Source organism: Chiloscyllium punctatum, chromosome 29 (assembly GCF_047496795.1).
Source record: "Chiloscyllium punctatum isolate Juve2018m chromosome 29, sChiPun1.3, whole genome shotgun sequence".
Lineage (NCBI taxonomy): Eukaryota > Metazoa > Chordata > Chondrichthyes > Orectolobiformes > Hemiscylliidae > Chiloscyllium > Chiloscyllium punctatum.
The window spans coordinates 40,210,706-40,235,522 of record NC_092767.1 but is presented as its reverse complement, the minus strand read 5'-3'; the positions used below and the strand labels follow the sequence as shown (position 1 = coordinate 40,235,522).

The 24,817-nt window shown below is 43.5% G+C and overlaps 2 non-coding genes across 2 annotated transcripts; both read right to left on the bottom strand.

The window, feature by feature from the left end:
• Positions 1-8,322: 8,322 nt before the first annotated feature.
• trnar-ucg (transfer RNA arginine (anticodon UCG)) lies at positions 8,323-8,395 on the bottom strand. Its single transcript has one exon. It is a non-coding gene; the product is annotated as a tRNA-Arg (tRNA).
• Positions 8,396-10,521: 2,126 nt separating this feature from the next.
• On the bottom strand, positions 10,522-10,603 carry trnas-aga (transfer RNA serine (anticodon AGA)). Its single transcript has one exon. It is a non-coding gene; the product is annotated as a tRNA-Ser (tRNA).
• Between the last annotated feature and the right edge of the window lie 14,214 nt (positions 10,604-24,817).

The following is a 24,817-nucleotide window of genomic DNA, read 5'->3' as shown; positions in this document are numbered from 1 at the left end:
ACTGCTGCCAGCAGATGTGGAGACGGTTGGGACAGTTTCATTCGCACTCTGGGAAAAAGACTGGATCCTACATTCAGGGGAGATAAGAGTCACAGATAGAAGGCTGAAAATTGGTTTGGGAACGATATGAGTCATCACCGAATGGCGGGCAAACCAGATGGGCTGAAAGCTCTAACTGTCCTCCGATGCCTTCTGGCCTCTGACCATCCAGTATATAAGGAAATAGAAACAGAGTTAATCGTGCATTTCGAAGTCCTCCTCTCATAACTCGGCGAGGTGAGAGATGGAACAGTTCTGCTATTAAATTTTGAGACTGGGAGAATGTTTGGAGACGGAGTAATAAAATAGAAACTGAGTATAAAATTGAGAGTCAGGAGATATTCAATAAAATAGGTAGACGGAAATGGACATGGAATAATAAGTGTCACTGGTCTTGAAGACTTAACTCGGTTTTCCATTCCAAGATTCTACCAGACCTGCTGAGATTTTCCTGCAATTTCTTTTGTTGGTACTGAAACAGAAGGGAAAAGTCTGATCGTGGACCAATCAGCTATGTCTGCTCTGTGGACGTTTGAATTCTCTCTTCGAACAAATCACTTCTCACCCACACAGAAACCTCACTATCCTGCATCACCCCCACTCCTGTTACTGACAATAAGCTGTTCATTACGTAAACACATGTGGGTACACAACAGCATCATTTACCGTGAGAATTGGGAAAATTTCAGGGAGAGTTCCATTCGGTTTCCATCTGGGCATTCTCATTCAGTTAATTCTATTGCAGCACCATTTGACATGCAGCTGTCACTGTCATGTGGCCATTCGCATTCGACGTCTCTGGACATTTTGGTTGGGGCACGTTTGGAATGGAACCTCACGTTGTGGAATGGACATAGTTGATAGCATATTCGGCTGAACTGATAACCTTGTCTCTTGCACCTGCAGTACAGTGGAGACAGTTTTCACTCAGAAACCAAGAGATGATCAAAACGGAGAAAAACATATGTCAACAAAACCTGCCTCAGCGAGCGAATTCGCTCTTGCAACATTAAAGGAGAGGGGCAAACCTATTAACAAACAGCAGCGCCCTGCGTGGGTCTCGACCCACACCATTGAGATAAAAGGTCTCAAACTCTACCGACTGAGCGTACCAGGACAGGATTGGTGTTGGTTAATTTATCATTTCATACTGAGTTTAATTCAGCTGATATGGCAATTTTCAAAAATCTCGTTCACTCCTCCCCATTGCAAGTAACATTATCGAAGTCTTTCAATTCTCAGATTTATTCCTTCAGACCATTACAATCCATTTAGGCCTTGCCCCGGGATTTTCGATTCTCTGTTAATATTTTCATATTTTGACCCTGATCCTTAGGTCACCGAAGTGATTCCCAGACACTCTGGCAGACTGCAAATCAGTCGGGAAAATACCTTGGGAAACCAAATCATTTCTGATTAGAGTGTAGGGAATCCCATCTGCTGAAGATACAGAGTCCTCACAATCAACACCTTCTTTGTTCTACCTGCCTACAAAGTTTACCACTTCTAATATTCGAGAAAGGAATTCTGATCATAAAATGTTTTAAAAACAGGAGCAATCTTCTGAAGACATTTCCAATTTGAATTAGAATTTTTTACTCTTTCATACGGTAACAACCATTCCCGAGGAAGGAGTTTCCATGAGCTGTGTCCCAGGGGTGGGCAGGAAGCCGCTGATTGAAACTGCAGGGGCCCCTTTCTGTTGGCAGCAGGGGCTTGTATCGAGTGGGGTCACATTTTGCTGCACGTGACCGTCTCACTCATTGCGGACTCAGGGTCAATCATGGATGAGTTCTCGGGGTTGTATTGTCAGCACATGGTCGATCTCAATACTTGATGTGAAATATTTGATGCCCTGTGCTCTTTTTGGGCTTGGACAACCAACATTTCAGCCAAATGCACTGACCATTTCAGACACAGCAACTGGCAGCAAAATTATGCGTGTACACATCCAAACGCACAGTGATCGAGAGGATGTGGACAGCAGTAGTTCTCATTATTTTAAGAATCAGTTGCTCATGTTCCCGTGTTTATCGCAGAGAGGGTGAGAGACCCGAGGAGTAACAAACACACCCATAAAGCAATATCAGGACCTGTGTAGCTCTGTCATAAAAAGCTGCCTGCAGTTGTTCTATTGCAAAGTTGGGTTTCAAACCCAAGACGCAATAGAGACTGGATCCTAAACGCAGCACATTAAACCTCTCTGGATTAATGGTGCTGGAAGAGCAGAGCAGTTCTGGCAGCATCCGAGGAGCAGTAAACTCGACGTTTCAGGCAAAAGCCCTTCATCAGGAATACAGGGTTTCGCCCGAAACGTCGATTTTACTGCTCCTCGGATGCTGCCTGTACTGCTGCGCTCTTCAGCACCACTAATCCTGAATCTGGTCTCCAGCATTTGCATTTATTGCTTTTACCTACATTAAACCACTCGGCGACGCTCCCTGACGATAACTAAGCGCCAAACCTGTCAAGACTAATGTTTCAGCATCGCTTCATTTCAGGCAATTTCCCCTGGCACTTTCTATACATACCTTAGCATAATTTAAAAAAAAATTACTACGATTTGAAAGGTTTGCACGGTGTGGACATTATTGAGAAGCTGAACATTCTTCGACAGTTTTCCCCGGAGCTTCAGGCCTGAGGGATGTTCTTGGAAAAGTTTAAAAAATCATGAGGTAGACGAACAGAGAACATAGTCAATCTACACTTTTTCAGAAGTCACATGAGTTTACAGTGAGATAGCATAGGTTTAATGTGAGAGCCATACAATTTTAAAGGGACGTGAGCGACACTTGTATTTAATACAGACATTTTTGTGCGTGTGGAATAAATTGCCACATTTAGCGGCAGAGTTTGGTGCACTCACAACACTTCAAAGGCATCTAAATGGGTATGCAGACAGGAATTGTTCGGAGAAATAAGGGACAAATATTGGCAAATATGTTTAGATTAGTTACGGTCATCTGTTCAACAGGTGCAAGGTGGATAGGAAGGTTTGCTTCCATGCTCGGTAATTCTGTGACACTCCAGTACCTGACAACAGATTGAATAGACCACTTGCAAAAACGCATGCTGTGTGTTACTTAGTCAGCGTGTTTGAATTTTATTTTTTTCTTGAGGCGTAATATTTTGAAATGACACAGAGAGGAATGTTTTCCAGACATTTACAGACAATGACCATTCTCCTTGATACATTCCCAAGTTCTCCATCAAATAATTTCGTTGACTAAAAAAAAACCTCACAAATCGTGTTATCCCCTTAACTCTCCAGTGAATCCAAAAACTGACAGGTCTTAACGTGGACCAGGTGCAAAACTCAAAAGGCAGAGTCATTATCAAACACGCAAACTCATTACTTCTGTCTGTGGGGCAGTGCGAGACGTGAATGTCAAGAGCTGCTCACACAAATAACACCGAAGCAATTCCAAAAGGAGCTTCCCAACATTCTGGAGGTTTAGTGCATTGCCGAGTAACAGAAAGTGCTCAAGTAAAATTAAACAAAACAGAAAAATGTACCATGCAAAGTGAATATGACCAATTATATTCTCGATTAAATTAGGTCAACAATGCGCTGGTGCCTCCATCTGATCGAGCGAGCCAATCTCCAGCCTCCATCACCAGGACAGTAATGAAGGAAATGAGAGAAATATAACAAAGTTTCATGTTGCGATTGCCCACCTTTTAGCCACAACAACAAAAAACGAGGGAGCAGATTCAGTGCAGGATCTGGCTTCACAACAGCGGTGAAATAACGACGTCCACTCACTTTCAGGGAAAACTGTGAACAACTCACATTGTCCAGAATATGAATACACAGCGCAGGCTGTTTATTTCCCATATTCTACTGCTGTCCCGACATTCATACGATAATGTACCTTCCAAAAAAAACGTTTGTAGCTGTGGAATGACAGTGGCAGCTGTTTCCCCTCGCTCTTATTGCCGCCCTTGGTCGTGTAGGGACTGCAATTCTCATCTTACACGCGGTAGTTGAGTGTGCAATTCTCTGTTGTGGAAAAGCGGAGTGTTTTGGAGCAGAAAGATGAGAAGTTCGGATGCTTCTGGAGTTCTTGTTGAAAAGTTCGGTGACGCTAGGAAGATGGTTTGCAGACTTTTCGTCCCTTTCTCAGTGCTGCAGAGGTTCCTGTGAAGCGCTGCTCTCATGTTTTGGTACGAATTCATTTGGTTTCATTCCTGCTGCTGCCGTTTGTTGGGATTGCAGATTGGGTCCAACGGATGGAATCCGTGGATGAGTGCCCTGCTTCCATGAATTGTCTACCTGTCTTCTGCTTGCCCTGTCCTATTATTGTTGTGCTATTCTAGCCGGATGTGTGGCCCCTGCCGTTTGTACGTATTGCTACTAGGGACTGCTGGACTGACGCCCACACAAATTCTTTGCCAAGAACCAATATCCACCCACCTTCATTCGCAAATGCATGGCATACAAAGTTCGCAACGTGGATTTGCTATGAGGTAATTTTTAAATCATGCTTCCCTGTGTTAAAAACAAATTCTGGAAAATGATTTCCAGATTCCTCCGAACACTCGGACATATAACAGCACAGAAACCGACGGCCTCACTCAGACAACAACTCACGAGAAAACAAGGCCCAATACCCCATCATGTGCAGTTCAAACGTGGTTGACGAGATTCCACGCATGAACTGCACGAAACACGACATAGGAGAAAGAGGCTGACAACTAGAGAGCTGCATTCATAATTTCATCTGGACTGTAAAAACGTCTTGGACAGCTGTTCCTTGCAGTTATGCACAGAATATTGAATGTCTCTGATTCCAGGACTTGGAATTCGGATGATATGACAGTCTGCAGCACTGGTTACTTCCTTGTGTGAGGTAACCCCTGATGGAACACATGTCACACTCTATTGCTCATTGAGAAATACATCCAAAATAGGAGCTTAGAGCAGCATTTCTGTTGTCCTTCTGGTGCTGTCCTTGACATGCCCTGTGGCACTGCATTTATTCTGTGTTTCCTGAGGGTTCGGCACATGGTTCCACGATCGTTTTATAGGCAGAAATCTGCATTTTCGCTTCAATAATGGGTGTATGAAGCGTAGGTCCACCATTCTCCATTCCATTATTCTCTTCTTATGCACAACTGCAAGACAGTAAAAGATCAATTGACATTGAAAGATGATATACAGAGGCGTGTGAGATACCGAAGTTTTAATGACATTTATGCAATGGTTAGAGAATTACCTTGATTCAGGAAATAAGGATGTAAAGTCTGTTTGCCTGGAGTTGAGGAACAGTGAGGAATGGACTCACTAGCATGTGTAGTTTACAAGCCCACTCGCAGTAACCACAAAGCGAAATAAATCGTACAAGGGGGAAAAATGCGTGTGAGTGACAAAAATGGCAGTAGTCATGCGTGATCTTCACTTCCCATCTAAAACTCTCGGTTCTATTGTAAAATCGTTTGGAGAACCAAAATCAAAAAAAAATCCCACGTGTCCCATAAAACATCACGAGGGATATCTTGGTAATTGATTACTGTACTGGTGACTTAATTTTCCTATTTTCTTGGAAACCATCTCTTTAATTGTGTGCATCAGAAAAGGCTTTGTTTTGCCAGCAAGAAATAAATATGTGATTAACCTTTGTTCGTTTCATGTATAAGAACACTGAGACTCCTCTGCACCGCACTTTTACGTTTCTATCGATTTTAACACTAGTGTGTCTTTTGATTCTTCCCAGCAAAGTATATGACCTCGCACTCCCTACATGAAACTGCATCTGCCAAGAATACTCCAATTGTTGGAGAGAATCCTGAGGAACAGAATGTACATGTATTTGGAAAGGCAAGGACTGATTCAGGATTGTTAACATGGCTTTGTGCGTGGAAAATCATGACTCACAAACTTGAGTGAGTTTTTTGAAGAAGTAACAAAGAAGATTGATGAGGGCAGAGCAGTAAATGTGATCCATACGGTCTTCAGTAAGGCGTTCAATAATGTTCCCCATGGGAGACTGATTGGCAAGGTTAGATCTCATGTAACAGCAGTGGACCTAACACCAACCCTTGTGAAACGGCGCCAGGACCAGAACACCAAGAAGAACATGTTCCATCAACTACAACACTGTTTTCTATTGGCGAGCCAATTATTGATCAAAGCTGGAATCTCTCCCATAATTCCATTCCTCCGCATTTTGTATAATAGCCTATTGTGGGGAAACTTATCGAACAACTTGCTGAAACCCATATACACCACATCAACGGGATTACAGTCACCTACCTGTTTGGTCACTTTGTCAAAAAAGTCAACGAGATTCGTTAGGCAAGGCCTAACCATCACAAAACTGTGCTGACTGTCCCTGATCAGATTATTCTTTTCGAGATGGTCATAAATCCTATCTATAATAACCTTTTCCAACCCGTTACCAACAACTGCAGTGAATTCACTAGTCTGTAATTACCAGGGTTGTCTCTACGAAACTTTTTGCACAAGAGAACAACATATGCTATGCCCCATTCCACGGGCTCTATTCCTGTAGACAACGATGATTTGACGATCAATTCCAAAGGCTCATCAATCTCTTAATTTGCTTCCCAGAAGGATCCTAGGACAGATCCCATCCGGCCCAGGGGACTTGTCTGTTTTCACAATCTTCAGTATTTCTATTACCTAATCCTTGTGAACCTCAATCTCTACCACACTAGACGCAAGTATCTCTGTATCTTCCTCGCCAACGTTTTCATTTTCTATAGCGAACACTGTCGAAAAATATTAATTTAGTGCTTCCCCTATCTCCTCTGACTCCACACAAAACTTCCCACTATTATCCTTGATTGTCCCCAATTTAACTCTCGTCATTCGTAGAGATAATGCTTTAAATACAGAACATTTCTGATGAAGAACTCGAGTTTCCCAAGTCTAATCAAATTACCGGTGTGGTTTGCAAGATAAGCGTTCTGAACATCGAGTAGAAATTGTTCCAGCGGGAAAGCATTCATAACGTACGTCAGCAGGACATGAACCTACGTGGGGAAACCCAAAAAAACTTCTAATCATTTAGCTAAACCACGCAGCCATGACTACAGACAAAGCTGCAATGTTGAGCAGTGACCAAATCAGCCGATATATCATTGAAAGCTGCCGCTGACTTGATGAGTTAAATGCTTCCATCTCCATTCATACCTTTGCTGTCATTTGTAAGGTGCGAGACACCAATGTAAAAGAAGAAAAGCACAAAGTTAGGAAAAGATATTTGCAGCAAAATTGATTGAAAATTATTTATTGAAAGTAAAATCGCACTTGGCAATTTGCTAGACCTCTTTGCGAACATGACCAGCAGAGGTAATCAAGGAAGCTATTGATCTGAGTATTCTTGGACATGAAACAAACAAAGGTTAGTGACATATTCATTTCTTTTTTTAGTGAACGAAATTGTCTTTCCTGATGATTACAATGAAAGAGATGGTTCCCAATAAAAGACAGAGATTAAGTCGCTTGTAGATATACTTCAATGTGACACGATTCACTTTCAGCGCCTAATTACCCCAGAGATGGAGGGGGTGAGTTACTTTTCTTCACTCTTCAACTCGACAGCATGGAGGTACAGACATGAAACCGCTAGAGATGGAGTTCTTGAATTGGGAACCAGCGACACTGAAGGAACTAGGCAAAAGTGAGGACTGCAGATGCTGGAAACCTGATTTTAGATCAGAAAATGCTGGAAAAGCACAGCAGCATCCGAGGAGCAGGAAAGTCGATGTTTCTGTTGCCAGTCTTTCTGCGTTCCGCAAACAATTTTTGTTTTTGGCTCAGATTTCCAGCAACTGCAGCTATTCGTATTATGTTAACATTCATAATGTTTTGGACAAAACCAATGACCTGCTAGCTTCGGAAAATCTGCAGAAGTACTGGTACACCGATATGTTAGCTGAACAATACAACCATTCCATGAGCGGGAATACGATCCGGGCCACGGTGCTGAGAGTCAATGTCAACGACTTTATCCTGTGTTCTTAAATGGCACAATAATGAGGCAGATGTGTGACCTTTGCACAGCGACTTGTAACTCTTTTGAGGAACTTCTGCTCATTTTCACCCACAAAGGGAGACACACAGAAAGATACCCCCAAAGCGACAGAGGGCTCCGTTGTGGTGAGCTGGAATTTGAAATGGATAACAGGGCTGGAATTTGAAATGGATAACAGGACAAATGCAAGTTTCAAATGTGGAAGCACAGAAGCGACGTCCCAGCAGGGCTTCACAGGGGAGCGTCAACGTGGGGCACGGTTAAATTCAAACATTCCCCTCGAGCCAAATAGGACTCGAACCTACAATCTTCTGATCCGAAGTCAGACGCGTTATCCATTACGCCACTGGCTCAAGAGACACGCTCACCGCTGGCAGAATGTCGATATGTAATGCCATGGACTTTCACGGAATCAGAATTAAAAAGGTGAACAAGCAGTGAAGAGAATCACCAACACTGCTTCACTTCGAAGTTTCCAATTTGTGAAGCAGTGCCTTTCACTGGCAAAGGAGAAACATTTGTCCTCAGCTGTCTGCTTCAGGGTCGCCTCCGTCTGTGCTGGAAGTTTCCACCGTTTTATTCGCAGTCCCGACGCGATTTCATGATCCACTCCAGTGAAAACGTGTCATGGTGTCGTCTAAGCAAGACCCTGCCGAAACGCAGCGAGAGACATCTGGTCATTTCGAGCTCAGGATGTGGAATTAGACGAGCTGCGTGACACCTTTTATTGGCGCCGCCACTTCACTGCAAATTAGCGGCTCAAAACGAGCCGTTGTTAGCATCAGCTTGATTTGTACCTTCCTGTCGTGCATTTGCTGAACAACATCAGATAGATCCCGTCCAGCCCAGCTGACTTATCTATTTTCACACTCTGCAGTATTTCTAATATCTCTTCCATGTGAACCTCAATCTCTTCTAGTCTAGACGCAAGTATCTCTCTATCTTCCTCGCCAACATTTTCATTATCTATAGCGAACTCTGTCGAAAAATATTTATTTCGTGCTTCCTCTATCTCCACTGACTCCACATACGACTTCCCACTATTATCCTTGATTGTCCCAAATTTAACTCTCGTCATTCTTTTAGTGCTCACATACCTATGGAAAGCCTTAGGGTTAACCCTGATCCTATCTGCCAACAAATTCTCATGTCTCCTCCTGATTCTTCTCGGCTCTCTTTTTAGGTCTTTCCTGATATCGTTGGAAGCCTCGAGCGCTCGAACTGAGTTTTCACGTTTTGTCCTAACAGAAGAATTCTTGTTCTTCTTGACCGGGGTTTCCACTTCCTTCGTAAAGCACGGCTCACACGTTCTATATCTTACTCCCTGCCTGACAGGTACATACTTATCTAGGACACACAGGAGCTTTTCCTTGAATAAGCCCCACATTTTTAATGTGCTCACCCCCTACAGTTTCCTACCCCACTCTACGATTCACAAGTCTTACCTCATTGCATCGTGATTTCCCTTCCACCAGCTGAAACTCTTGCTCCGTGGAGTACACCTATCCCTTTCCATCACGAAAGTAAACCTGAGAGAATTGTGATCGCTGTCTCCACAGTGCTCACCTACTTCCAAATCTAAAACCTGGCCAGGCTCGTTACCCAGTACTAAATCGAAAGTGGCTACTTCCCTTGAAGGCATGTCTACATACTGTGTCAGGAAGCCCTCCCGCACACAGTGGACAAAAACTGACCCATCTATAGTACTCGTACTGTAGTGATCTCAGTCAATATTTGGATATTGTCTTGAGTGTTCCAGACTTTTTCATTGTCCCACAGTCCAGATGAAGTTTGTATTCCTCGTGTACCGGAGCGAGAATTCTTTCAATGTCTCAGATCAGTTCCTGTGCCGAGAATATCAGAGTCAATGTCCCTTCCTCTACTCGGACTGACAATTTACACTTCTTCAATCTCCTATGATTCCATTTCCCAAAGGGTTTCTCAAGATTTCCAAAGCTGGAGCCTAAATTATATGGTTTGCTTCCTAAACATTTTTCCACCTGCCAACTGACAATATTTTCACAGTAACTCTTCACAATCCTCTGGCTTGCACCATGTCCAGGGATGAGAAGTCCCGTTTGGTGGAGAGAGTTCCTAGGCTGGTGAGTTTCACTTTGGAATAAGATGGTTAAGTGGCAATTTCCTGCGGTCGTTTGTAATGATGGGAGAGGGGGCGGTGGGGAATGAGCACTCTGACGAGAAGGAGGAAGTGTTGCCAATGACCAGAGTCAGAGAACAGAGGACAAGGGATGAAAGGAATCTAATGAAAAGCAGCACTTCTGCTCAGGGCGTTCAATAACAACTGCAGAAACCCGATGTGTCGAGCAGTGTATCTGGAAAGAGAAACAGAGATAATGTTTTAAATGTGGAGCATTTCTGATGAAGAACTCGAGTTTCTCAAGTCTAATCAAATTACAGGCCTGGTTTGCAAAACAGGCTTTCCGAACTTTGAATAGTTCCAGCAGGTAAGCTTTCATAACGGAGTCAGCAGGATTCGAACCTACGTGGGGAAACCCCAATGGATTTCTAATCCATCACCTTAACCACTCGGCCATGACTACAGACAGCGTCTCGCCCTGAGCATTGACCAAATCAGCCGTGATCTCATTGAAAGCTGCCGCTGACTTGAGTTACATGTTTCCATCTCCATTCAGACCTTTGCTGTCATTTGTAAGGTGCGAGACACCAATGTAAAAGAAGAAAAGCACAAAGTTAGGACAAGATATTTGCAGCCAAATTGAGTCAAAATGATACATTGAAAGGAAAATCACACTTGGCAATTTGCTAGATCTCTTTGCGAACATGACCAGCAGAGATAATCAAGGGAGCTGTTGATCTGAGTATTCTTGGACATGAAACAAACAAAGTTTAATGACATATTCATTTCTTTTTCTGGCGAAGGAACCGATCTTTACAGATGCTCACAATGACAGAGATTTTTCCCAATTAAAGAAGGCAAATAAGTCCCATCTCACGCTGACATCATCGTGAGCGCTGCTGTTTCACAATGCCACAGAGTCAGCGTCAATTCCCGCCTCAAGGAACTTAATATGTGGAGTTTGCACGTTGTCCCCGTGGCTGCGTGCGCTTGCTCTGGTTTTGTCCCACGGTCCAAAAATGTACCGGTTAGTTGAAATCGCCGTGCTAAATTGACGGGGTTAAAGGAGAGGAATGCATTTGGTCTCGGGCGGGTCGGTGTGGAGTTGCTGGGCCGAAGGGCCTGTTTGCACATTGTAAGTATTCTAATCTTCAGTAATCAATGACCAAGGTACAGCGCACGTTGTTCGATGGGCAAATGTGACTTTTTGATTGTTTTTCTTCAAAGTTTCTTCCAATTCAAACAGGAGAGGAAGAAGGGAAATGAATGTCTCCCATAATTCTTGCCTTCTTTTATCATTCACAGGCGGTTTTTTTTCCTCTACTTTTTTTTAACACTGTGTTTACTGTTAGTGTTCTTGTCAGCCACACCGGCTGGTTTCCTCTTTCCTCAATGTTCCTCATCTCTACCCAAACACACTTTCCATCCTTATCTCCTGAATCAAAGTAATCTCTAACCATTGCATAATTGCCACGGAAACTGGGCTTTTCACACGCCTGTGTATGTCATTTTCCAATATTAATTGATCGTTTACTGTATTGCAATTGCGCACGAGAAGAGGAAAACAAAATAGAGGCCGGTGATCCTGGGTTTCAAACACACGTAATTGCAGCTAAAACGAAGGTTACTGCACACAATGCGATCACGGAAGCATGCACCAAACCGTCAGGAAGCACACAATAAGTGCAATGCTGGATGTCATTTCCGGAACAGGACGAGAAACACAACAGAAATACGTCTCTTGGGTACTATTTTGGATGTATTTCTCAATAAACTATCTTGTGTTACATATGTTCCATCGGGAGGTACCTCACACAAGGAAGTAACCAGTGCTGCAGACGGTCATATAATCCGAGATCCAAGTCCCGGAGTCAGAGACACTCAGATCCCTGTGTGTCCCTGCAAGGAACAGCTGTGCATGGGGTTTACAGGGTAACTGAACTGCATGAATGCGGCTCGATAGTCGTCTGTCTGCTTCTCCTCTATAGTTTTCTGTGCAGTCCCTGCGTGCAATCTTGTCAACTACGTTTGTCCGGCACAAGATGGGCATTGGTCACTTGTCTCTGAGAGAGGCTGTTGGTTTATGTGTTGTCATAATTCCGAGTGTAAGGAGGAATCTGGCTGTCAGTTCCTAGAAACTTACTTTAATAAATAGAAGCGTGCGTTTTAACTTGCCGTGTGGCATATACTCATTGCAAAGTTTGTGCACTGCGAATCACGTTGTGGGACTATCCAATTTTGGCAAAGAATTTGTGTGGCATTCACGAGTTTCCACGACCAGCTATCCCTAGTAGCAATACGGACAAATGGCAAGAACTACAAATTCGATTAGAGCAGCACAAGTTTAATCTGACAGGGCAAACAGAAGGCAGCCAGAAGATTTCTGGGTGTAGGGCAATCACCCAAGGTACCTTTTCATGTGAAAGTCTGTGCATCAGTAGAATCTGGGACCAAAGTAGTCTATGTTGGTTATTCATATTCCAGACAACTTGCGTTGTTCCCTGTTTACTCTGAAAGTGAATAGACATAGTTATTTCACCGTTATTTCGAAAGAAGATCCTGCATTGAATCTGTTCGCCGTTTTTTGATGTTGTGGCGAAAAGGTGGGCAATCGCGATGTGAAACGTTGCTATGCTTTCATTTCCTTCATTACTGTCCAGGTGAGGGAGAAAGGTGATTGGCTCTCTCGATCAAATGGGGGCACCGGCGCATGAATGGCCGAATTTAATCACGGATATACTTGGAAATGTTCACTTTTAATGGTTCGTTGTTGTGTTTTGTTTTATGATACTTGAGCACTTTCTGGGACTTGGCAATACACTAAATCTCCAGTAGGTTTGGAATTGCCTCGCTGTTATTTGTGCGAGCAGTTCATGTCAGAGACGACTCACAGTGCCTCACAGACAGCACTTCAGCTTCGGTGTGTCTGATCATGGTACTGCCTTTTCAGTTTTGATTCTGTTCCCCGATAAGAGCTGTCAGTTTTTGGATTCGCTGGAGAGCAAAGTGGGTAATGCGATATGTGAGGTATTTTTCTTCAGCCAAAATCTTTGATGGTGAACTTGGGAAAGTGTCAAGAAGAATGGTCATTGGCAGGAAATATCCGGAAAACCATCATCTCTGGATCGGTTAGGCTCATCCACCCTCCAAACAAAATAGCCAAGCTCGCTGACTGAGTAACAAACATCATGCGGTTTTTTGCAAATGGTGTATTCAAACCGGTGCCGGTGGCTGGAGCATCTCAGACTTGTCGAGCATGGAAACAAATCCCGCAATCCAACTTGCCCTTGCTGAATAGATAACCGAAATTAATCCATACATTTCTGCCAATATTTGTGCCTTTTCTCTCCGAGGTCTTCCTGTCTATTCAGATGCCTTTGAAATGTTGTGAGTGCACCAGACTCTGCCACTAAATGTGGCGATTCATTCCACGCACACAAAGGTTCTGTGTGAAAAACATGTGTCCCTCACATCCCTTTTAAATCTTTCCTCTCTCACATTTAACATTTACTATGTAGATTTGAACTCGCGTGTCTTGTGAAGAAGTGCTCCCTGACTATTTACTCTGTCTGTCTTCCTCATGATTTTATAAGCTTCTGTGAGGTCATATCTAAGCCCTGAAGCTCCTGGGAATCTGACGAAGCCTATTCAGTTTCGTTCTCATGTCCAAGCACGGCAAACCTTGCAAATCCTTGTAAAGGTTTTCTAAACTTACACTTGCAAGAAGTGTGTCCAGCTGCAGCACTTGTTTGACCGCGTGGCCACTCTGGAGCTGTGGTTGGACTCACTGTGGAGTGTCAGCAATTCTGGTGAGTTATGTTGCCTCCCAGGTGCTCAGGCCAGGGATGTCGCCCATCGGCTGAAGAGCATTCGAAAAGGGGATCGTGAACAGCCAGTTGTCTTGGTGCATACAGGCACTGACGAAAACAAAAACGAGATGAGGACCTGCAGGGAGAATTCAGGGAGCTCGGATAGAAATTAAAGAGGAGGACCACAAAGCTAGTAATCTCAGGATTTCTGCCGGTGCTGTGTGACTGCCAGCGTAGAAATGAATTTTTAAAAATGGCACGATGAACACGTGAGTTGAGGAATGGTGCTGCAGGGCGGGTTTCAGATTTGTTGGATTTTGTGACCAGTTCTGGGGAATGTGGGACTATAAGAAAATTGACGATCTACATCTGAACCGTACGGGATCGTATGTCCTTTCAGGAGTTTTTGCTACTGCTGTTGGGGAGGTTTTATACTAATGTGGCAGGGGGCTGGGAAGCACAAGATTAAACAGGTCGGTAGGTGAGGTGGAAACTGGAAACGCCAAGAATCAGGAAGCCAGCATTAATAATGGGAAGAGTAGGCAGAGAGCAGATGAATGCAAAAGAACTGGTGGCCTGAAATGCATCTACTTTAATGTGTCGAGTATAGACAGATGAACTTAGGGTTTAGATTGGTGCCTGGGAATATGACGTTATTGCGATCACAGAGATTTAGTTGACGGAAGGGCATGGTTGGCAACCAAATGTTCTAGGATATAGACGCTTCAGACGGGACAGGGGGGGAAGTAAAAGGGGAATGAGTTGCATTGCTGGTCAGGGATGATATCATGGCTGTGCGATAGGAGGACACCATGTAGGGCTTTTGTCGTGAGATGGAGCAGTGAAATAAGAAGGGTGAGGTTAGATTTTTGGGGCTGTATTACAGTGAGCGTGAGGTGTAAGAAAGAGTAGTTAAACAGATCATGGAAAGACGTAGAGGCAATAATTTAGTGTTGATTGGAGATTTCCGTTTTCCCAACATTGACCGTGATACTCTTAGCGTCAGAGGTCTGGATGGGATGCCATTTGTAAGAAGCCTCCAGGTGAATTTTCTGGAGCGGTATATCAATTGTCCGACGAGGGAATAGGCCATATTGCAACTGATCTTGGGGAATAAGCCAGGGCTGGTGATAGCAGTTGCCGTGGGTGATTTCTTTAGGAAGTGTCCAATATTCTGTAAGTTTTAGAATACTCATTGACAAAGATGAGGGTGGTCCTGAGGAAAGAGTACGAAATTGGGCCAAAGCTAATTATATCCAAATTATGCAGGAGGTCGGAAATGTGGATTGGACACAGCTATTTGTAGGAATGTCCACAGTTCATATGTGTCAGGCTTACAAAGCTAGGTAAATAATAGTGCAGGAGAGGCATGTGCCGTTGAAGGCAAAGGATTTGAAAGGCAATATTCGTGAACTGTTGATGACAGGACAATTGTACGACTCGCCAAGAGGAAAAGGGAAGCAAACATAACGCCTCGGCAGCTAACAACATAATGGTCCCCGGAGGAACATGAGAAGAGTAGGACAAGTATGAAACGAGGAATCAAGGGGGTTAAAAGGGGTCATGAAGCAACTTCACGCTAGCACAATTAAGGAGAATCCTAAAGCCTATTATTCATATATACAAAGCAAGCGGGTAGCCAGAGAAAGGATTGGTCCACTAAAGGAAAATTAAGGAAGGCTGTATGTCGAATCTGAGAGAGTGAGTATGATTCTGAATGATTATTTTGCATTAGTGTTCACTGAGGAGAGGAACATGATGAATGTTGAGTCTAGAGTTAGACATTTGATTAATCTGGATCATGTTGACACAAGTAGGGAAGCTGTGTTGGGCAGGCTAGGGGTAATTAATGTGGACAAATCCCCAGGCACGGATGGGATCTATTCCTGGTTCCTGAGTGATGTGAGAGAGGAAATAGCTGGGGCCCTGACAGATATCTTCGTGGCATCCTTCAGCACAGGTGAGGTTCTGGCCGACTGGAACGTTGGTCATATTGTCCCCTGTACAGGAAGGATAGTAGGGATATTCCGGATAACTACAGAACAATGGGCCTAACATCAGTGTTGGGAAAGTTTCTGGAGAAGGTAGTGAGGCATAGGATCTATTCATATTTAGAAAATAATGTGCATATCAGTGAGAGGCATAGAGTTTTTCGGGGACGTGCCCAACTTGATAGATGAAGGAAAGGCTGTTGATGTCATATACATCCACTTCAGTAAGGAGTTAGATAAGGCTCCCCATGGTAACCAAATGCAGAACTTAAAGTAACATGGTATGCAGAGTGTTCTGCACTGGTGGATAAAGAACTAGTTGAGCAATGGGGGACAGAGAGTGGCAGTTAAATGGAGTTTCTGGAAATGGAGAAAGTTGACCAGTAGTGCTCCATAGGGGTCAGTGTTGTAGCCACTGTTGTTTGTGATATACTTAAATGATCTGGAAGAGTGCACTGTTGCAATGATCAGAAAGTTTTCAGATGACACGAAGATTTCTGGACTAGCAGAAAGTATAAGTGACTGTTAAAGAATACAGGAGGATATAGATATACTGGAAAGTTGGGCGGAGAAGTGGCAGCTGGAGTTCAAAACAGACAAATGTGAGGTGACGCATTTTGGTCAGTCTAATTCTAGATGGGGTTATACAATGAACAGAAGAGGTTTGGGGGAAAAAAGCTGATGGACAGAGAGATCTGTGAGTGCAGGTCCATTATACACTGAAGTTTGCTGCACAGGTGGATAGAGTAGTCAAGCAGGCATATAGTATGCTTGGCTTCATTGGATGGGGTATTGAATAAAATGGCTGGCAAGTCATCTTAAAATTGAACAATACATTGGTCTGGCCACACTTAGAATACTGTGTAATTTTCTGGTCGCCACATTACCAAAAGTATGTGGATGCTTTGGAGAGGGCGTGTAAAATGTTTAAGCAAATGTTGCCTCATATGGAAGGTACAATCTAAGAAGAGAGGTTGAGTAGGTTAGGTTTGTTTTCATTGGAAAAAAGGAGTTTGAGGGAGACCTTTTTTGAAGTTTACAAAATCATGTAGGGTACAGACAGGGTAGATAGAGAAAAGTTTTATTTCCCAGGTTGAAGGATTAAAAACGAGAGGTCACGCTTTCAAGGTGAAAGGTGAAAAGTTTAAGAGGGATACTCGCGGCATCTTCTTGACACAGCGGGTGGTGGGTGTCTGGAACGCGTTCCCAGCAGAGACGGGAGAGGTAATCACGGTAAATACGTTTAAGAGGCGTCTGGACAGATGCATGAGTAGGTGGGGAGCAGAGGGATACAGATGCTTAGGAATTGGGTGACAGGTTTAAACAGTAGATTTGGATCGGCTCAGACTTGAATGGACGTAGGGCCTGTTCTTAGTCTGTACAGTTTTTTTGGTCTTTCTTCTTAAATTATGCCAATTTCATTACAAAATTTCCGAGGTCTAAGTGCCTGAAGTGAATCCATGCTGAAACACTAGTCATAACAAAGCTGAGGGTTGGCTTTGGTGTAGTAGCGTGGTCGAGCGGTCTAATGTGCTGGTATGTAAGTCTCAGTTTCTATCTAATCGTGGCTTCGAATACGAGCATTGAAAATGAGCAACAATGTGGCGATGTAGGTGAGAAAACTGCGCATGTGTGGATGCCTTTTAATTTGAGTGTTTGCAGATCCTCAGTGTGCTTACACTCTCGGTGATAAAATCAGTGACCGTCTCTGAAAACAACGCAAGTTCCTGCTGTCCGACAGATCCTCATATCCCGTCGATAACTTTGCTTTTGGATATCTGCGTTGCCAGTTTCTGTATCTCAAATGGTCAGCGCAGTTGGCTGAAATGTTGGTGGTTGGAGCCCAGCCAGGGAATAAGCCTCAAATATTTCAGCACAAGCATTTTCCCCGACCATGTATTGACATTATAACCGGGAAAACTCATCCATGATTCACCCCAAGTCCGCAGGGAGCGAGACGGTGACACGCAGCAGAATACGACATCACTTTCTCCAAGCTCCCGATGCCAACAGAAAGCGGCCACTGCAGCTTCAATCAGCGGCTTTCTGCCAAGCCATGGGAAACAACTCGTGGAAACTACTCCCTTAGTAACAGCTCTTTCCGTGTGAAAGGAGCAAAACTTTCACTTTAAATTGGAAAGGGCTTCAGGACATTGGAAGGTTGCTCCAGTTCTTGGAACGTGTTATAAATAAAACTCCTGACTTGAAAATAGGAAGTGGTAAAGGTTTTAGGTAGAAAGAACAAATAAAGTGTTGATTGAGACGACTCTGTCTCGTCAGCAGATGGGAAATGCCCAAAACTGTAAACGGAAATGATTGGGTTTCCTTAGGTAATTTCCCAAATGATTTACTGTCTGCCAGAGAGATCGGAAATCACATCAGCGACATAAAGGTGAGGGTAAAAATGTGAAGATATTAAGGTTGAATCTTAAATCCCGGGACAAGTGCGGAATAGATTGTAATGCTTTGAAGGAATAACTGAAGTGAAAGGTGTGAATGATATTTTTGTGATTACGAAGAATGAACCTGATCCTAACAAATTGCTGATGAATGATGCTCGCAATGTAATAGCAAACTAATCCACAGTGCACCGTGCTTGGTTAGCTCAGTCGGTGCAGTGTGAGATGCTTAATCTGAGGGTGGTGGGTGCAAGCCTCACAATGGGCGCTTTCGCTGCTTAATACAATTCCGGCTCTTCGTTCCACGTGCAGAATTGCAACCCTTCGCAGGGGAATGTTCTTGCTGCTTTCATTGACACATCTGTCAACCTGCTTTTGATCACACGTCGGTTTCTGAGTGAACACTGTTTCCATATTCCTGGTGGCGCCAGAGACAACTTTATAAGTGCAGCCGAAAATACAATGAATGATGTCCGTTTGAAAACGTGAGGTTCCAAACCAACCGTGCACCACCCGAAGTGTTCAAAGGCACGGAAAGCGAATGGCCACTTACGAGGGGTCTGACAGAGACGGATCAATGTCACATGGGTCTTGAACCAATTTTCAGTGATTCAGATCGTTCTGATGGAAACCGAAGGGTACTCTCCCTCAACGTTTTGCAATTGTTCTTCTTGTGTTTAACGAAATGAGCAGTATATTGTCAGTAACGAGAGTGGAGGTGCGGCAGGATCGTGAAGTTTCAGTGTGGGACATAGACACAGTCAGTCAATTATCCCCAGAGCACGGGAGAGTTGTTTGGTCCAGGATCACTGCCATCTTCTGTTTCTAAACTAACAAATGAAATTACTGGAAACTCTCAGCAGGTCTGGGAGCATCTTGGAAATTTAAATTGACTTCAGACTTCGGGATTCGTGACACTTCTTTTCCATGTCCATCTCCACCTGCTTTTGCATACTCTTCCTTTTTATTGAACGTCTCCTGACTTCCAACTTTACATTCAGCTTCTCTTTTATTACTTCCTCTCCAACAATTTTCCCAGTCTCCAATTTTGTATCAGAACTGTTCCATCTTTCACATTGCCCAGGACTTCGAACTGAACAAATAACTCTGTTTCTATTTCCTTAGATAGCAGATGGCCAGAGACTGGAAGGCAGTGTGGTTCCGAAAACTCATCCATGATTCACCCCGCGTCCACAGGGAGCAAGACAGTTACACGCAGCAGAATACGACACCATGTTCTCCAATTCCCCCGATGCCAACTGAAAGCGGCCACTGCAGCTTCAATCAGGGCTTCCTGCCAAACCCTGGGACACAGCTCGTGGAAACTCCTTTCTCATTAACTGCTCTTCCCGTGGGAACGGAACAAAACTTCCATTTTAAATTGGAAACGGCTTCAGGAGATGGGAAGGTTGTTCCTGTTCTTGGAACGTGTTATCAACAAAACTCCTGTCTTTAAAATAAGTAGTGGTAAACATTTTAGGCAGGAAGAACAAAGAAAATGTTGATTGTGAGGACTCTGTCTCATCAGCAGATGGGAAATTCCCAATACTGTGGACAGAAATGATTGGATCTCCTAAGGTAATTTTCCGACTGATTTGCTGTCTGCCAGAGTGACTAGAAATCACTTCATATGAAAATATTCGGGTTGAATCTTAAATGCCGGGACAAGTGTTAAATAGATTGTAATGTTTTGAAGAAATAACAAAAGTGAAAGATGTGAATTATGATATTTGTGATTGGGAGGAATGAGCTGGATCTTTGCAAATGGCTGTGCCAGGTGAATTGTGCTCAGAATAAAATAGCAAACTAATTCGTCGTGTGCCAAGCCTGGATATCTCAGTTCGGTGAAATGTGAGGTTTTTAATCAGAGAGTCGTGCGACCAAGCTCCATAATAGTCGTTTTCACTGTTTAATAGAGTTCCAGCTCTTCGTTCCACATGCAGAACTGCAAACCAACGCTGATGGAGCATTCTTGTTGCTTTCGTTGACACATATGTCCTCCTGCTTTGATCACATGTCGGTTTCTGAGTGAAAACTGTCTGCACTTTACTGGAAGCGCCAGAGACAACTTTATCAGTGCAGCTGAAAATACTATGAATGATGTCCATTTCAAAACGTGAGATTCCACTACATCCGTGCACCAACCAAAGTGTTCAAAAACACAGAACGCGAATGGCCATTTGTTAGTGGTCTGACAGAGATGGCTTAATGTATCATTGGTCCTGAACAACAATTAACTGATTTATAATGTGCTGATGGAACGTAACGGAGCTCTCCCCGAACGTCTTGCAATTGTTCTTGTTGTGTGCTCATGTAAGTTGATGTAATGAACAGTTTATTGACAGTAACGAGGGTGGGGGTGTGGAAGGATTCTGAGGTTTCAGTGTGGGACAAATGTGATCTGATCGAACGGGTAAGTCAAATATTCCTAGAACATTGGAGAGCTGATTGGTCCAGGATCACTCCCATCTTCTGTTTCAAAATCAACAAATGAAATTTCTGGAAAATCTCAGCAGGTCCGGTCGCATCTTGAAAATGAAAACCGAATGAGATTTCGGGACTGGTGACACTTCTTTTTCCATCTACATGTCCCTCTGCCTTTCTGCAAACTTCCTTTTTATTGAATATGCCCTGACTTCAAACTTAATATCCAGCTTCACATTTATTGCTTCCTCTCCAAACATTTTCCCAGTCTCTAAAATTGTATCATGCTTGTTCTATCTCTCACTTTGCCCAGGACTTCCAACTGAACAAATAACTCTGTTTCTATTTCCTTTGATACCAAATGGCCTGAGATTGGAAGACAAAGGAGGACGGTTAGCGCTTTCAGAATATCTGGTCTGCTTCACCATTCGATCTTGGCTAATATCGTTCTTAACCCCATTCTCCAGTCCTCTCCCTGAACACTTACTCCCCAGTCTTAGGATCCAGTATTTTTCCCAGAGTGGGTCCTCATCCGTCCCAAAACCCACCACATGTGTTGGCAGCTGTTCCACCGTGTCTTCGTGTTATCAATCTCAGTTTCAGTGATTCTCGGCAAACACGAACTGTTCTGAGCAGCTCGATCGGGTCTCTGGCCCCACTGTGATCCTGTGGTGGAGCAGTAATCATCTTCATCTCCTACGGAAAGGATCGGCGCTTCAAAAAAAAAACGGACAGAAAGAAAGATCGGCTTGTGTGTCAAGATATGTGGAGGTAATTACTTTCTGACCCGGTCAGTAAACCTTACTCTGTATATCCCCGCACATTTTAGCTGTTGTGGTGAAAGGGAATATCAGTCCAATTAATTTCCATCTTCGATTTAATTCGATATGTTTTCTTCCATGTTCTGAATATGTAGGGATGTTTCCAGCACTGATGGTCACCATTTCTAAGTTTGCATGCCGCGAGCCCTGATATTTTCTGGAGAGTAGCAGTATCAATTTGTGCGAAAGTGGCCCAGTACAAAGCTTAGAAGAAACATTGTTGCTTCCTCTTTACGGACGGCAGTCTTTCATATCATGATTGATGGGGCTTTAATGCATACTCATCAGCAAGCCTTGTTTTGAATTTACTCGCCCAATACTACTGTAGCGGTGGAAAGAATATAATTCCGAACACCTGCTGCGTGAATTTCATTTTCAAATTTCTATTCGCAGTGGTCCTTGATCTGTGGCGATGTTTCTATCACTGCTGGCCATCCTGTTTAAGAGTGCAGTTACATATGTTCCTCTGTCTTGGCGCTGCAGGCAAAATTGTCTGCGCCTTTTCAGCCAATATTTCCTGGACATTTCAACATGGAATTCTTTATTTTTTTCGATCATGTCCACTTTAAGGACACAGTTACCGGGCACTGATCCTTTCTGTAACAACAGTACCGCATTTGCTTGACATGCGAAGGTGGCCTGGATCAGTAACAAGGAGAACATTTATTTCCTCCTGTCACAGAGAACACTGGATTCATGATGTTAGTCTCTGTCAAATGCATCCGAAAATGTGCTCTGAAAGCTTCATTTGAACGCTGTCTGGCGTTTCTCAACGTGTGTCAACCAAAACCAGAAATCCTCATTCATAGTTTGGAGCAGTTCACATATTCGAGTTTCGAAGTAGCAGACACGGATACAGTTCATTCAGAATGAAAAGATTTACAGGCACAGATGAACTATCGTCTCTTGTTCTCATACTGTGTCTAATATTACCGTGTGGCCTGAAGTCTAAGCCATGTTGCAACTGAAAATGAGGAGATCACAGACAGGCTGCCAAATGACAGTATGTACTTTGTTTTCTTGTTTTCAGAGTTCCAGGAAAGTATGACAGCGAGGGAGAGGATTGCAAGTCACGTGCAGCTCTGGTGAAATACCTTCTGTCTGATTCAGTCATCAACAAGAAACGAGAATGCGACTAAAGCGGGACGCCTTTTCACAACTCGAACAAAGCGCAATCACGAACAGTGACCACTTCTTTGACATCTCAGATCGCTTTTGACCTTCCCTAAATATGTATAGGAACTAATTTTTGCACACCTCAAAGTGAGAACTGTTTGATTTACCCACCATAAGTGAGTCACATGTCCTTGATTCCCACATAGGTTTCCAACTCAGCTTGCAGCCAGGTGGCAGTTGTTCATGGCTCTGCTGGATAATGCACTATTATGGAGTAATAACATGAAAGTTGGAACTCTTATTGGCTCTGGGTTTCGAATAATCTTGCTACGTGTTCTGCCATTCTCGATTCCAGTGCTAAACAAGTTTTTCAGTTCATCTGAGCAGCAGGAGAGTCGGCGTTTCTGGCAGGAGCAGAATTCATCATCTCCAGTGATCACTTTATCTGAGGGGAGAAAATGAGTAAAGTTTTATACAGCGAGTAATCGGAATTGCATTCCGTTTCAGCATGGCAGCAGATATGGGCTAGCAAATTCAAAGCCATAGTTTCTGATGAGAACAACAAGTACGACCGATCAGATAGAGCAATTCCTCCTCACCGCTTATTCTGCAGAACTGGTACAGTTGCTGTGAGTATGCTGCATGGTATCATCAGGTACATGCTCTTGGGATTCTGGTTTTGGCCTATGTGCTCGCTTGGCTGAGCAACCTGAGACTCTGATTTCAGATTCCACTTCTTAACAAGGCTTAACAAGCCTTGTGTTTGTATCCCAGCGCGGCCACGTGTGCTAATGGATTAATCTGGCAACGTTTTGCAGGGATGAGTTTTGTTAAAGTTGAACAGAAAAAGTAGTCATTTCTACGAACCCGGCTGTGATGTGGCACAGCAGAAAACAACCAACATGTCAGTTCCCACGCTGGTTTCCCCTTCTGCTGTAGTTGTCACGTTCCCCTCCAGCTCGAAAGGCCACCAGCATAATATGCGACTTAAAAACAGGCTGCGCCAAACTTTCATATTCCAGACAATTTGCATTTTTCACAGTTTCTCTGGAAGTGAATGGAGATATTTATTTCCCTGTTGATGTGAAATTAGGTTCTACATTGAGTCTGCTCACAGTTTTCTGTTGTTGTTGCGAAAAGGAGGGAAATTGCGATACGAAACTTGGTTACTTTTCCATAATTTCCTTAATTTCTGTCCTGATGAGAGAGGCTGGTGATTGGTACTCTAGATCCGGTGGAGACATCAGCCCAATTGTTCACCTCGTCTAATCGAGACTGTAATTGGTAATCTTCACTTTTAATGGTTCATTGTTAGTCAGTTCTGATTCATGTTACTTGAGCACTTTCCTGGCAGTATTGGTGCTCTAAGGCGCCAGTACGTTGAAAGCACCATTTGGAATTGACTCGCTGCAATTTGTGTGAGCAGCTCATGACCCAGACGACTCGCTCTGCCTCACAGACAGCATTCATGAGTCCGTCTGTATGAAAATATGTTCTCTTTGTCAGTTCTGTTTCTGTTCATGAGTTGTCAGTTTTTGGTTTCGCTGGAGACACACACACAGACAAAGACCCACACACACACATATATTTTGTGTGATGATTTTTTTTGGTACTTTCAGAGTTACATTGCACTTTGCTCAGAAACTACATACATTCATGTAGAACTCTGAGCTCAAAAACTGCATGAAATTACGTAAAACTCTGTTATCTCACTTTTTGGTTTGGAATCAATCTAAACATCAGGTCATAGACAGAGAACGCAGGGGCTAACGCCTTCAACATATTGTCTAGCTATTACCATTGTTAACAGCTAACCCGAGAATGCAACTTTTAAAAAAAGGCTTAACAGACAATCAATTCTTCAATGTATAATTTCAGTTACATCACACTGCAAATCTTTGCTATAAATTCTGTGTTACGATCGAGCCCTCCACAAACACCTAATGAAGGAGCATCGCTCCGAAAGCTAGTGTGCTTCCAATTAAACCTGTTGGACTATAACCTGGTGTTGTGTGATTTTTGACTTGGTACACCCCAGTCCAACACCGGCATCTCTGAATCACAACTTATTCCCGACAGCTTGCAAGTGTTCCCTTAGAAACTGCAGCTTTTGGAAA